Source organism: Xiphias gladius, chromosome 10 (assembly GCF_016859285.1).
Source record: "Xiphias gladius isolate SHS-SW01 ecotype Sanya breed wild chromosome 10, ASM1685928v1, whole genome shotgun sequence".
NCBI lineage: Eukaryota > Metazoa > Chordata > Actinopteri > Istiophoriformes > Xiphiidae > Xiphias > Xiphias gladius.
In genome coordinates, this window is record NC_053409.1 from 7,037,662 (window position 1) to 7,053,559 (window position 15,898).

Consider the following 15,898-nt stretch of genomic DNA (forward strand, 5'->3'; position numbering starts at 1 on the left):
AGGCTTGACAGGCAGCTGTCTAAGCAAGGATAACCATCCAAAATACAGTGCTAGCGTCTAGACTGGTATATAACACGTACACATCCCTCCCACAGATGTTTAATGTTTTTTTTATAATCAATGTTAAGTATTTTGTTTGGCCAATATACAGTAAAACCCCAAACTTGATGTCTGAGGATAAAGCCCAAATCAATTTATAGTTTTTAAAACCTGGAAGGAAGCACACCGGAAGGAATGAGTACATCTTCGTCAGCTGCTGTGATGAAGCAAGACAGCTGTGTCCATGTATAGTACACATGCAGCACAGCTAACTGATCCTTAGTAAGGTATCTTTCCTGGGAAAGACTGAAATATTGCTGGAGTCAGTAACATGTAGAGCGGGGAAAAAAAACTGTATCAGTACCACTGGATTGGTGCACGGGATGAGAAAATGTTTCAGGCATTAATGCCAAAACAATTTGTAAGGGATACATTCCTTCCATATGAGGCGTGTATAGAAAGGACAGCAGATCTTGTTTGGAGATAACATTGCATATTTGTGGAGGCAGCATCTTCATATGACATCTCCTGTCATCTTATGGTGAAATAATTCTGAAAACATGATTTTGTTGCCCTTCTGCTGAATTTGAACTCATTCACTGCCACGATCTGCCGTCTCACCTGGATTTCTACTTTGGTTCAGTGCTTGTTTGTGTCAGTTGATCAGCTGTTGTCTGTTAGGGTTCAGCATTTTCACTATTTCATTATTTTCAAAGATGTTCTGTGTTTATGATTTAGCTCTGGGATGCTTTTCATTAAATCTGCGGCATGAGATAATTTACTTATTTTGATGTTTCACTAATCAAAATGCCGTACATCTGATCGATGCATGATGAGGGAGCCCTGTCAGACTTACGACAATTTAAGATCTGTGTATAAACAGACTGTGAAACTGGCCTGGAATGAAGATGTGTAAGCTGGTAAACCAATCAAATCTAGGTGCAAAGTGGCTTTAAACATAGCCAGTATGCCATTAAATTCCTGCTAACTAAATCCAGCTTTACTACGCTAGTTGTTTGCATAGCTTAACATTTTCGCATTTCAGTTACATGATGTGTCAGTCTTCTTGCGGCCTCTCCTGACTGCCACACATCAGCCTGATGAGGACCTGATTCAACAGATGCGGAGCGTCAGCAACAAAAATAAGTGTGAGTCATTTTATCCTATATATCATCCTACTTTGTAGGAGAGCCCAACCCACATTCAGGTGTCCAGGCCAAGTTTAAGACAGATCAGATAATAATCACATACATATTTCAATTACGTGCTGTATGTCACAACTACAAGATGGCTGGTACCTTCATTTTATTTAAGTGGAGATATAGCTTTAAAATAAGAATATGGCTTCACAACACAGTGTCCATTATGCTACCATGATACTGATAAATACCGTGAGTGCAACTGGAGCCTATCTATATTCAGGATATTACCCACAATGAGTGATTTGCAAATTGCTTCAACCACTCATGGTGGCATAGAATTGTTTTAGTGTTATGATTTGCAGTACATGTGGGGATTTACTTCCCCGTAACCGAGTAATGTGTTAAACGGATGTGTATGTGTGTGGGTGGCATAAGATGTAGTGACTAAGATGCTGTGGTTAGGATGTGCTCTGCCTGAATAAAGTATGCTCTACAGGAAGGAACGTTATCCGTCAGCCAAGCATTCTAGACAAAACCGGAACACCTTATTTATTCGTGAAGTTTTCTGAAGAGCCTCTTCACTAAAGGACACGACTATAGCTGCTCGCTAGTGGAAATGACAACACTCTGTAGTCAATCGCATATGTTCAGTTAGTTGTGAAACCAAAGTAGATTTTCGAAATGTTACCAACAGAGAGGAAAACGTTAGGAAATTTGTTTCATGTTGCTTCACTGTTGCCGGTGGTAATGGAATAGAACAGGGTAAGAACAGAATAGAGGGTTTTCACGACAGATTCGCTGGTTCCTATTCATGCTGCTGAAATATGGAGGTTTTGAAAATAGGTATGTTTTGCACAGAAAATAGTTTTTAGGCTTGTGGTCCACCGCTTTGGTCCAGACTGAAGTGTCTCAGCAACTACTGGATGGATTGTCATGAAATTTTGTACAGACTTTCATGATGAGGATGAATCATATCGACTTTGGTGACAGCTATGGGATGGATTGCCACGAAATATAGTAAAAATATTCAAGTCCCCCTTAGGATGAATTGTAATAACTTTGGTAATCCCTTCATTTTTCATCTAGTGCCATCATAAGGTCAACATTTTGATGTGGTTTATGACCAAATATCTGCAAAGCTGACGTTCTTCTCAGCCTCAGCTGTGCTTTGTATTTAGTGCTAAAATGCTGAACTAAGACGGTGAACATGGCAAACATTATACCTGCTGAACACCAACATCAACTGCATCAGTGTTTATGTACAAGTCCAGAAGCAAGTTACTGCAGTCACGATAACAGACGGCAACAAAGCCATTATATTCATCCAAAACTGTTCCTCTGCTGTATTTGAAGTTTATATTAAAATCATCTGGCACCTGAATTGAAGATGTCCTTATTCAGTGTGTGTGATGTTGGCACAATAAAAACTCACCATAGCAACACAATACAGATGATAATAAGAGAGTGAAAACGGTCAAAGGAGAGAGAGAGAATGAGAATACACACTGCTGGACTGGAAAATATAGAAAAGTGGAAAGTACAGACAGAGAACACTATATGCTATTTTTTGAACGTGTAGAAGTAGGTTAAGCCAGAATTAGATGTGTGGACTCTTTTCTCTGTTCATTAGCATCAGCCCTATGAAACCAAAAAAGAAACCAGACATCATTAGTGAATCTGAAGGAAAAAGTTTGCTTGGCTTAACTTCAGCCTAGCTTTGTGAATACAAGTCCTCTGTTGCGTAGCCAGGCCTTGTATTGGGAGAAGGACAGATGGACACGTTGGTTGTCTCAGAAACGTTTGTGCTGCTATGCAACAAAGCACACTTGGATGTAAAATCTCAAACTAATGTATTTCATGAGAACACACAGCTTCCCCGCTCACTGTCAGCAAAGCAACAGCAGAAGAAGCTTCTGAAAGAACATTGCCACCATTTGGCTGCATTCTGGGGAAATCTATCTATCTATCTATCTATCTATCTATCTATCTATCTATCTATCTATCTATCTATCTATCTATCTATCTATCTATCTATCTATCTATCTATCTATCTATCCTGTGGCTGATTGGCCGGTGTAGTGCATTGAGCCCATGCGAACTTGTTTCATAAGGCCTAAGTGTTGAGCCTCACTCATGCTCCAGTAATCTCTGGCAGGTGGAGCCCTTTAATAAGTATTTAGGCTGCCTCTAAAACAGAGAGGAGGGCAGAGCGATGGGAATATGAGAGTGATTATTTATGAGAAATTAAAAGTAATATCACAGCATATCTCACTGTGATGGATAAGAAATCTAATTGACAGAGCAAGCAGGAGAGGGTGAGAAAGACATGAAATAGTAACAAAGAAGCAGCAAATTTCAATAGTGTTGAAGGGTATAAAATGTGAAAGGTAGCATCTAATATATTCAGAAGCACATATATAGAATACCAAACATTTATGTGACACGTATGCTCTATAGCCTCTCATTATCAAATATGATATTGACCTTTTATAGGGGGGCTTATAGGGGGTTTATAGGGGATGTAAATTTCCTGGGTCAATAAACAGGAGAGAGAGAGAGGGTGTGAGTTTGTGTGTGTGTGTGTGTGTGTGTGTGTGTGTGTGTGTGTGTGTGTGTGTGTGTGTGTGTGTGTGTGTGTTTGTGTGTGTGTATGGCAGCAGGCTGTGGGATCCATCTTTCATGTAGATGTACCAGGATTTATTTCAGCATCTCATCAGAGAGGATTAGCTTGAATGTGCTGTTACTGGCAAAACTGTGTGATGGGCGCCCCACAGCTCTTCGGTAACATATTCATAATTTTCAGAATGCAAAAAAATTATATTGAAAAAAATATAAATTCGTTTTTTTTTCTTACAATTTTAGCCTCTCTGCAGTAAAAATAAACATATCATATTCATATATGACATCATTAATATCCATAAAATTATTCAAAAAACATACATATTTGAAAAATGGCTTAAGGGATGGGCTACTTTAACTAAAATGATGTTACATACCTCCCCGCCTACGGCTTTGTGAGGCTGTATTTCGGTGCTTTGAGCTAAATGCTACGATCAGCACGCTAACAAGCTCACAATGGTAATGTTAACATGCTGACGTTTACCAGGTATAATGTTTATTGCACTCATTGTCTTAGTTTAGCATGCTGGCATACTAACATTTCATATTTGGCACTAAACACAAAGTACAGTTGAAGCTGATGGGAAGGTCATTATTGTCATCTTGCTAGTATTTTGTCCAAACTAGACTGATTACAATTCATCCTGAGGGGGGAGGTGAACGTGTATTGTTGCAATCTTTCAAACAGCTGTCCATACATTTCACTCATGGTACTCCTTAAAGGAAAAGTCAGGTGATCACCAGGGTCCCGGTGATTCATCCTCTGTGAACCATTAATCTTTGTGCAAACTTTTGTGCCAATCCATCTGGTAGACATTGAAATATTTCACTGGATAAGTGAAATCTTTGAGCTGTTGACGGCGCTCGAAGAATGAAGGTCTGTACAAATGCTCGTGGCAATCCATCCAATAGTTGTAGAGATATTTCAGTCCGGACCGAAGTGGTGGATCAACCAACCGACACTGCCATCCCTAGAGCCATGCTGCTAGCATGGATAAAAGTTATTGTGCTCACGTTCTTCACAAATAAAAGGATCTTCCGAAAATGATATTCTCTTTTACATTGAAGTTAAACTGAGACATGTTTGCAAAAGCATTAAAATTCCAAAATATCCATAAAAAAACCTCAGAGGAAATCTCTCAAACTACAGTACATGTGTAGCACATTCAAAGTCTCATTTGTCCGCTATAATTTACTCCCACTGTGTTCCAAGCACAGGACTTTTTGCTAAAGTATTGTTTAATAAATCACTTCTACAAAATCCTCTCGTGCTTGTCTATGGCTCATTCATCAGCAAAAAATTAGATCTCTCATACTGTAGCTTACACTGTGAGTGTGTGTGTGTATGGCAGCAGGCTGTGGGATCCATCTTTCATGTAGATGTACCAGGATTTATTTCAGCATCTCATCAGAGAGGATTAGCTTGAATGTGCTGTTACTGGCAAAACTGTGTGATGGGCGCCCCACAGCTCTTCGGTAACATATTCATAATTTTCAGAATGCAAAAAAATTATATTGAAAAAAATATAAATTCGTTTTTTTTTCTTACAATTTTAGCCTCTCTGCAGTAAAAGTAAACATATCATATTCATATATGACATCATTAATATCCATAAAATTATTCAAAAAACATACATATTTGAAAAATGGCTTAAGGGATGGGCTACTTTAACTAAAATGATGTTACATACCTCCCCGCCTACGGCTTTGTGAGGCTGTATTTCGGTGCTTTGAGCTAAATGCTACGATCAGCACGCTAACAAGCTCACAATGGCAATGTTAACATGCTGACGTTTACCAGGTATAATGTTTATTGCACTCATTGTCTTAGTTTAGCATGCTGGCATACTAACATTTCATATTTGGCACTAAACACAAAGTACAGTTGAAGCTGATGGGAAGGTCATTATTGTCATCTTGCTAGTATTTTGTCCAAACTAGACTGATTACAATTCATCCTGAGGGGGGAGGTGAACGTGTATTGTTGCAATCTTTCAAACAGCTGTCCATACATTTCACTCATGGTACTCCTTAAAGGAAAAGTCAGGTGATCACCAGGGTCCCGGTGATTCATCCTCTGTGAACCATGAATCTCTGTGCAAACTTTTGTGCCAATCCATCTGGTAGACATTGAAATATTTCACTGGATAAGTGAAATCTTTGAGCTGTTGACGGCGCTCGAAGAATGAAGGTCTGTACAAATGCTCGTGGCAATCCATCCAATAGTTGTAGAGATATTTCAGTCCGGACCGAAGTGGTGGATCAACCAACCGACACTGCCATCCCTAGAGCCATGCTGCTAGCATGGATAAAAGTTATTGTGCTCACGTTCTTCACAAATAAAAGGATCTTCCGAAAATGATATTCTCTTTTACATTGAAGTTAAACTGAGACATGTTTGCAAAAGCATTAAAATTCCAAAATATCCATAAAAAAACCTCAGAGGAAATCTCTCAAACTACAGTACATGTGTAGCACATTCAAAGTCTCATTTGTCCGCTATAATTTACTCCCACTGTGTTCCAAGCACAGGACTTTTTGCTAAAGTATTGTTTAATAAATCACTTCTACAAAATCCTCTCGTGCTTGTCTATGGCTCATTCATCAGCAAAAAATTAGATCTCTCATACTGTAGCTTACACTGTGAGTGTGTGTGTGTATGTGTGTTGTACTACCTTGCTAAAGAAAAGCACATCTCATTTTCTCGAAAACTAGTGGGCTGAGTGTTCGCTGTGCCAGGAATCTGTGAGTCTCTCTCTTTCTCACTCTTGAAAGATCAAGCAGAGTGGAGTGCATAGATGTCCTGGATCTCGTCCATTCATCATGCCAATAGTCTGGTCTCTACTACAGTGTACTGTATATGTGCCAGGAGACTGAATCCATTAATCCAGGCAATAATAACCTGAAATAAAGAAAGGAGAAGGAGGGATGGGGGGAAGAAAGAAAGTTTTTTAAAAAGATTTAATAAATATGCCACAAAAATACTGAGGCTATGCCTGTACAAAACGAATTTCAATGTTAAAGACGATACATAGCACTTTTAAGCATCAGTATATCATTGTCAAGTTACCTTAGAATAATAATTGTAAACACAAGTCTATAGTGGAGACAACTGCCTGCCCTGATCTCACAGCATTTGTATTGTTAGTGTTAAACTTTCTCAAAGTTAACAAGATATTTTGCTTAAATTTTGTTGTAAAGAGGAAGATACTAATTGTGCTCTCTCTTCCTCGTTGTTTTTTGTTTCCCATTTTGCTTCACTGCAAAAACGTAGTGCTTGGGTTCAGCTGTAATAAGTGGCTTTTCCTGTTGTCTGCCATAAAGCAGTAATTCTCTGTGCCCTAAAGCCCTACAGCAGATTTCCGACAGAGAAGTCCAACCTGGTAGCAAAGGGAAGCACAAGGGTGAAGCGGGGATATTATGTTTGGTTACAGCACACGCTTTACAGTACATACAGTGTTTGTACAGCAATTTATTTGGCAGTTCAAAGGAGACAGACTTTTCATCACTAGTTGAAGCACTGGATGTCTGACCCATGTGACGTATTTCCCATGATTAATTGTGTCCTGCAGACCCCTGTCAACCTACATGACAAACTGTAGAGTTATATCACTCTTCTCAACTGTCAGTCAGATAAAAAAAACGGACATCAGAGCAAAAGTGCCTGGTGCCTGTAATGACAGCTGGTTAAACTGTGGCGATAACGTAACAACCGGCTAATTTCAGCTAAGGTAGTGTTTCAGAGCCTAATGATCTTGGATGGTTTAGAACCACCTGAGCCTTCCCATGCTATGTTTTCCAGCTGTGCTACCAAAGGGAAGTTGTTACCACAGTAATAGGTGGAATATGCTCCATTGGTACTTAGCTGTAGCCCAGCGAATTGATCATTGAATGCATTTTTCTGTTCTCAAGACCAATTGTAGTAAATTTGCTGGGAATGTCTGCCAGAAAAACAGCTTTTGACCTCTATTATTCAGCAGTCCGACCAAAATTCTTGTCATTTAAGTTGGCTTTGAGATTGCAGTGAGTTCTGTTTATGTACATGTGCAGATTTGAGGACAGCCCTGTGAACCTTTACAGCTGTCAAAGACTCACTGGTCAAGCCAGCTGTGAATGCCATGTTAGACAATCCCCTGCTATACTTCAGAGCCTCTCCAGCATCAGTCAGTGCAACCAATTCCCAATACTGTCTGTAACTGACAGTCTGTACAGGTTTCTCCAAAGGAAACTGGAATACCTTCTTCAAGCAGTTGAATTCAATTAAACTGTAACAGACACTTTAAAAACAAACAAGCAGGAAAAAATGACATTGGCAAAAAGCTTTATGAAAAAAACCCTGTTTGTCATGCAAATCAGGTCTTTAAGACATGTAGTTCCAGCAGACAAAGGCATTCTTTGTGTAATATTGCCCTTTTGTTGTTGACTTTACTTGCTCTTACATGTGTCTGGAATCACACAAACGACCTCTGTTCTGTTGTTTTTTTCCCCGTTCTACATCAGTTGTTATTCAGAGACAAAGGATGCATCAGACATTTCAAAAATGAAACTTGAATGAACAATTTTAAGTAGTCACCAGGACTCATCATTTGTTTCTTTGTCCGAAGTCAAACCTCGACTACAAGAACCTCTAAACCTCACTAGTTCACATGACATTTGTCACTTGTATAGAAATGTATAAATGACAAATTGTGGTTTGATGAGGGGTTACATAATTGTGACTCCTACACTTTAGTAAGTAGCTGCACCTAAGAAATAGCTCTAGCCCATAACTAGTTAACTGTGTCCCTTGCTTCAAGTCATTAGGCTAAGTTAAGCTAATTGCTTGCTGGCTCTAGATTTATATTTAGTGTACTGACGTGAGAGTGGTGCCAGTCTCCTCATCTAACTCTCGGCAAGAAGGCAAATAAGCATATTTCCAGAATTCTTCCTTTATCACCTGCTTTCATACATGCAGCGCTCGTTTACCCTTGTGCACCGTAAAACGAGGTTTGGTAAAAAAAAATAAATTAAAGGAGGCATAGTAATTTATGTTCCCACATGTTTTAGTGCAGACTGGATCAAATTATTGAAAATCATTAACACCCACTCATTGCTTGCTATTATTTCCCCCCTTCTGGATGCATTCTGTTGTAGCTTAATGGTGTTTGGACTTGTTCCCCAGGAGGGTTGTTTTTCTGTTGACAGCTTCTTCACCAATGAACATACAGAGATACACAGAGATAAAGGGAACCATGGAAGCTCCCTTGACATCTCTATTAGGAGCCATGCAGCATTATACTAATGATACCTGTATGCTTGCTCTCCTTATAAGGCACTACGTGTGTAGTATAGGATGAGTTAGATTTGTGATCATTGTGCCACTTATCACATCGACAAACTCCGAACTAAACAACATATACCAAACACACATACACAAGACAAGTAAACTTTGACATATTTTATTTATTTTTGAAAAGCCTTTTGACTGTGTTTTTTTCAAGAGGAGTTTTATTACACAATTCTCCCGAATGTTATACAGTATAGGCAACAGTCAAATTTATAGCATAATAAAATCAATCTATATGAGAAATGGCAGGGGGGCTAAATCTGCTGTTGGTTCGTCAGATTATCAGATCAGTAACTTTGAAACAGGGATCACTATTCACCTCCTGTTTCCTACCAACAGTCACCCTTATTCATTATAGCATGACCTTGATCTTTCCCTAACTTGAAACAACTACTTTAAGTTCACTAACCCAATCAAATATTTACAACAGTGGTGGCAGATCAGAAAGGTTTCATACAGATCCTTTTTGTATTGGTCATTTGGAGAGCACTGACAAATGTGATCCTCATACTAGTGACCATGTAAACATGTTGTACTTTTGATATTATATGTGACCACTGAGAAATCCAAAGTCAGTATAATGATGCTATAAATATCTGAGAGTGTTGGTAGACAGCAAACAAACACAAATACAGTACATGTATAAAAGAAATTGACACAATGAATCATGTACTTTCAATTTCACTGGCTGTTAGTTCAGTTGTCACAAACCAACACAACTAGGCACACAACAAATGATCCACTAAGGGCCGCAGAGGGACAAAACGCAAAAAAAAGTTTTCAGAATCTTCACCGTCAGAAGTCACGTAGATGCTGAATCAGCTGGTTTTCAGTGGAGAGCACGTCCAATTCATCCAGACAGGGTGTTTCGGGTGCAATTTTTTAACCTCTTTAAGGTTGTATATATTCCCACTACCTCAGATATAGGATTTGTGATGATTTTCAGCAGGCAGAGTGAGTGTCAGCAAAAGCCCTGTCTGAGATGATCTTTGCGGATGGATGATAACAGAGACAGGACTTTATTTCGCCCTAAGGCCCAAAGTGTTGGCAGAGACTGTCCAACTTAGACCTCGACCTTCTCCTGGTTCCAAACATGGTCATGGATTGACATCACAGGCAGGCTTAGGGGAAGGAATCAAAGTGAAGAAAAATTGGAAGAAAAATCTACTAGGTAGAACTGCTGTTCCACATGAACACAAATTTTGCGTTGCTTCTGCAAGGACTGCAACACGCTTTGAAGAACCTGGAAAGATGGAGGCTAAAGGCTGTTAAATTGTGTAGAGAGATAGTGTCTGAGCATTTTAAAATGGGAATATTTCCAGGTTTGCAAATAAAGTGTAATGTATGCCACATTGGGTCATGTTCCACATCTGCCAGAGCATGCGTCATGCACATTCTACAAATGTTTTATATTCCAAAAACATTGCTATACTGTAAATTACAAAAAGTTAAACCTCTTTCTTGACCTTGCAATAGCTCTTAAAACAATCTCAACACAAAGTCCATTTAGAAGCTGTCATGGAGCTTGGATGTTCAAATTTTCATATTTTCAGAGAACTTTAAAGACTTCCTGTCCATTTCTGCTTAAAGGTTCAGATTGTAAATTCATTGTTGATCTTGGAAACAGTGGGTGACAAGCCAATCTCACCACCCAAGCTCCAACATAGCAACTCAACATCCACTACAGTAAATGGACCTTGCGGTGAGATTATTTTGTCAACTACATAAAAAGGATTTTTAAGGCAATCCAACAATGGGATTCCTCTGAGATAACTTATTGGTAATATTTGTTGCAGCTGTTCCACAATATTATTGCACCAAATTAAAGTGCATGTTGTTGTATTGACTTCTTATAAGGTTTAGCACAGACAATGATTTAAAGTTTTCTATGCTGCTGGTATTCCATGTACATGCATTTATAGAAAGTATTAGATGTATGCATGCAGTTCTGTTCACATCTTTTTGTAGGCTACAGCTGACGACTTGTGTGAAAAAGCAATGGTCTGAATGGTCAAACACAGGTTGAAGATATGTTCATTATTTTGCATCAGGTATGAATTATATTAAAGGAGAGGGCTTGCTCCACAGTTTAATTTAATTTCTTTCTTCCTTTCTTTTTTTTTTTTTACTGAAAAGATCATCAGAGTTTCATTTATCTCCTGCTATTCATGGTTAAAATTTTTTTCTACTAGACTTAATAAAGCTGTTCTACTTTGGACAACTCCAAAATAATTTCAGTATGACAAACTAATCTAATTGTCAGTAAGCAAAAATCTAATGAATGTACCTATTACGAAGAAACTTGGGGTACATCACAGTTTTAAATAAGTCTCTGGAAACTGCCAAGAACCTTTGAATCACCTTTGAACCTTTGATTTGAGAGAGAACAAATAAACTAAGCTTTGATGCTGTCATCCGCCGATATAAAGTTAGCCACACACACATACACTGACGTACACAGAACACTGTTGATTGGCATAACAGTTTTGATTGCTTGGCTTTATGACTCTGTGAGACAGATGCAGTGTGTGTGGTCCTAACGTCACTGTACTGTTTGTGCATGTATGTGTGTGTGTGTGTGTGTGTGTGTGTGCATGTGTGTGTGTGTGTGTGCATGTGTGTGTGTGTGTGTGTGCGTGTGTGTGTGTGCATGTACGTGTGTGTGTGTATGTGTATGTGTGCATGTGCGTGTGTGTGTGTGTGCGTGTACGTGTGTGTGTGTGCATGTATGTGTGTGTTTGTGTGTGTGTGTGTGTGTGTACGTGTGTGTGTGCGTGTGTGTGCGTGTGTATGTGTGCGTGTGTGTATGTGTGTGTGTGCGTGTATGTGTGCGTGTCTGTGCGTGTGTGTGTGTGTGTGTGTGTGTGTGTGTGTGTGTGTGTGTGTGTGTGTGTGCTGTAAAGGCAGGACCGGACAGGTGAAGTGAAACTTGGGTCTTTAAGTCAGAAAGAGAGAGAACAAATGAGGAGATGATGGGATGATGCAGTGATCATTTCGGGGATGAGATTAAAACATAAAGATGAGGAATTAGAGATTCAGGATTAAGGAGGAAGAGAAAAATGGAGGTGATCGAGAAAATAATTTCTGATGGTGAAAAAAGTGAAGGGGAGAAGGACGAGAGAAGTTAGAAGACAGAAAGCCAGAAGACAAACAGAAACGATGTCAGACTCAAACAACAAAATGCCTGTCAGGCCTTTGTACTGTATCTGCAGTGCAGCGTGAAGCCTCGGTTCCAGGAGATACTTTTTCTTCAAGAGAGCTGAGACGAGAGATGCTGCTGCCGAAGGTATCACCATGACACAAATCAATAAGGCTTTAGTGTCAGCTTTCAAGTTTATTTACGTTTGACGTGTACCTAGACAAAATATCCCATCCTGCTTTACAGAACAGGAAGTTAAAGGAACAATCCCATGGACTGAAGAGATCTGTACTCTAATCTGACCAATCTGTGATATTCAAATGAATTATGTTGCACACACTTGTCCCTACCTTCTTACAAACTACCTTTTCTCTCTCCACAGTTTTTTTTCCCAGAATTCTTCTCAACAACAGACATTCACTTGCTATATGGTTATATAAATGTAGCTAGCTTGTCAAATAGTCTGTGGATGTTGAGTTATTGTCAGAAAGTAGATGAACTGCTGTCACATTTAAATATTTTTTGTACAGCTATGATAAAGTTTCATAGGAGAAAATGCTTCTGCAATAAAAAAACATCACTGTAAACATCAGGTTTTGCTCTCAGTTCCTTAGAATCAAATGCTCCATTTGCATAGTTGTACAGCCATCATACAAGAGGAGACAGAGATGGAGATTTCTCCACCAGGCGAGTGGCCTCAAAGACCAAGAATAGGACGTAGCCACAAGCAAGATAATAACTGTTACTGTGTGAGCTCCATTCATTCTTTTCTCTGTTAAGGATTCCGCTTGATTGGCCGTAAATAGCTAGCTGTTGTTGCTCACAACATCAGCCTCTGAATTTCCCTCTTTGCCTTCTTGCATTTGAATGAACAAACAGTGCAGAGGAGGATTTTTTAGGCTTGTCAGCTGTACAGCTACGGCAACCAATCTATTACGTGTATTGTGCTAGATTACAAGATGGGAGAAAGTTGTAGTGTGTTACCTGCTCTATTCCTATATGGAAGTAGGTGAATATGGTCAGGATCCAAGTCTTTGCAATGTACTGGTATTAACTATCTGACCATTGGGAAATGTACATACTCCTTTGCATAAAAATTTAAGTTACTCTTTGCAAATGCTCTTGATGAAATATCTGGAGAAGAACTCCAGCAATAGTTTCTGTTGTCCCATTCTTGTATGAAAAACAGTGTTGATTGTCCATTGCTGCCATCCTTGGTTTTTAAAATTGTCTTTTGTAAAATGAGGGTGCCCCATCTACTATGTTTGGTTTCTCTTGTTTAAATTTTTAATTAAATAGTGGAATTTTCAGTTTAGTGTTCATTTTCACAGCTGGTTTTGATGTAATTGAGGCAATAACCCCATCTAACTACAGAGGAGTGCTGTTTTTTTCTCTATTTACCATAGTTTTTAAAAAGCACTTATAAGAGAATAGGAGTATACAAAATAAATTAATGAAAAATGATATATGAATGATATTATTTTTTTTAAAGGTTGAAAGGTGGCAAGTCATTCTGAAAAGAATAATCAAGGAAATGCATACCTGAGTGAGGGAACGTGTATATGAGCGAGTATATGACAACACTTAATCACATAATATATGCTGGAACTTGTTTACATGATAAATTGATAATAAATTAGACAATAAGAATATGTGTGTAGCCATTTCTTAGTCAAGGGTATACTTATGTTATATGAAACTTATATAAAATACATTGCATACTGGAAAACCAAAACAAACAAAGAAAACAAAAATCACATCATTCCACATTGATCTGATGGCAGATGAACAAATTCTGCTTATCCTTAGATTCAAAAATTTACTTTAAATTCACTATGACACAGTGAACTGGATCAGTGTTATTTCCCCTAAGCACATTGCAATGAACCAGGAAATAGACTTTTGTAGACTGCAGGAGAAAAACACCAACCTGATTCATTAGTATTTATTTTCTAATGACCTAATTTTCTGTGTGTTTAACAAATGAATTATATGACTTTATTTGTGTTATTGCTTTCTAATACTTCTTCCTTATTCAGTTCAGAAGTGTTACAGTTACAGTGTCACAGTGCTACAGTGGTTTGAAAGCTGTTGAAAGTTTTGCTAACTAATAATAATTCATTATTATGTTACATGCCAGGTTATCTCCAGGTATGTAGCAAAGAGATATTGGGCTCAGTGTTGTTTTCCATGATGACTGTCCTATAACAATGAAATAATTCTTGTCCATTTGCAACTGGGTTTAAATTTTCTATATCCGTAAATCGTTACATGGATTCACATGCACTCAGACAGCCACCTTGTTGAATCTGCCAAAAATAGTCTTAGTGGAACTAATGAGATGTGGGAGAGCGAGCCTACATGACTCTCATTGTTTCACACCATTTAGGTCAGTGTCTATCTCTATATCCAAGTCCCCACATTTCAATACAGCCCTCTATGTTTCTCTGTTTATGAACCAGTGCATAGGATTCTAACCAGTAGTGCGACACGTAACATTTGCTGCCCTGCCACAAGGAAACGTTATGATTTGGCAAAAAAAGCTTTATTCAGTAATTATCTTGCACTTGTCAGGGTCTGTCTGTACTGTCACTGGATATACAACAAAACACACACATATATATATATATATATATATATGGAAATCACCATGAGTACCATGAGGTACTCTTAGCCTGTGCTGCTAGTTGATGGTCTGGGACCCACTCACTTAATTTCCCACTAAGCAAACTGCAAGAGCCAACTTTTTTTGACATGGCCTCTGTTAATGTTACCACTGCTGGTAGTAACCTTTTCTAACTGAAATTCTAACAGGCATGTTAGCTAGCTAGCGCTAACACGAGCCATAGCGGGGATGATGAGTGGCACATACTAATATACCTCTAAAAGTACACTTACCAGTTCCAGGCAATTTGCTTCATTTCTAAAAACTGAAAATGTCAATTTATAAACCATCATGAAACTCTGGCAACGTATGCTGCATGTGAATCATTGATTGTTTGTGAATGGGAAACCTGCGAGTAAAAACCCAAAACCATTGAGAGCTTGAGAGATAGTTTAAGATTTTCTTCAGGGGGAGGAAGGTTCAAAAATTCCTAACACACAACCCCTGAGCTAGTGCATACTGTTGGACATTGGCACAGTGGACTTCCAGCATGATAATGCACAATGTGATAAAGCAAAAGTTATCTCAAACTGGTTTCATGAACATGACATGGCCTCCGCAGGTGGTAGAACGGGAGATCGGCAGCACGAATGTGCAGCTGACAAATCTGCAGAAATGATGTGATGCAATCATGTCAACGTGGACCAGAATCTGAAAGGAATGTTTCCAACATCTTGTGGAATCCAGGCCATGAAGAAATGAGACAGTTTGAGAGCAAAGCGAGGCCCTGCCCAGTATTAATATGGTCTTCCCAATAAAGTACTCGGTGACTGCATATTTATTTTTATTGAAATGTGGTGATATACAGCATCTGTACATATAAGAGCCCCAAAGTCCACAGAGGCAGCGTTGTTGTTAAACTGTCCAATAAAACATGTATTTATTATGTATTCAGCTTCACCTTCAGACAACTGGCAGCAACAAAGATTATATTTCAACTCTGAGACCAAATTTTATCTTCCAAAAGG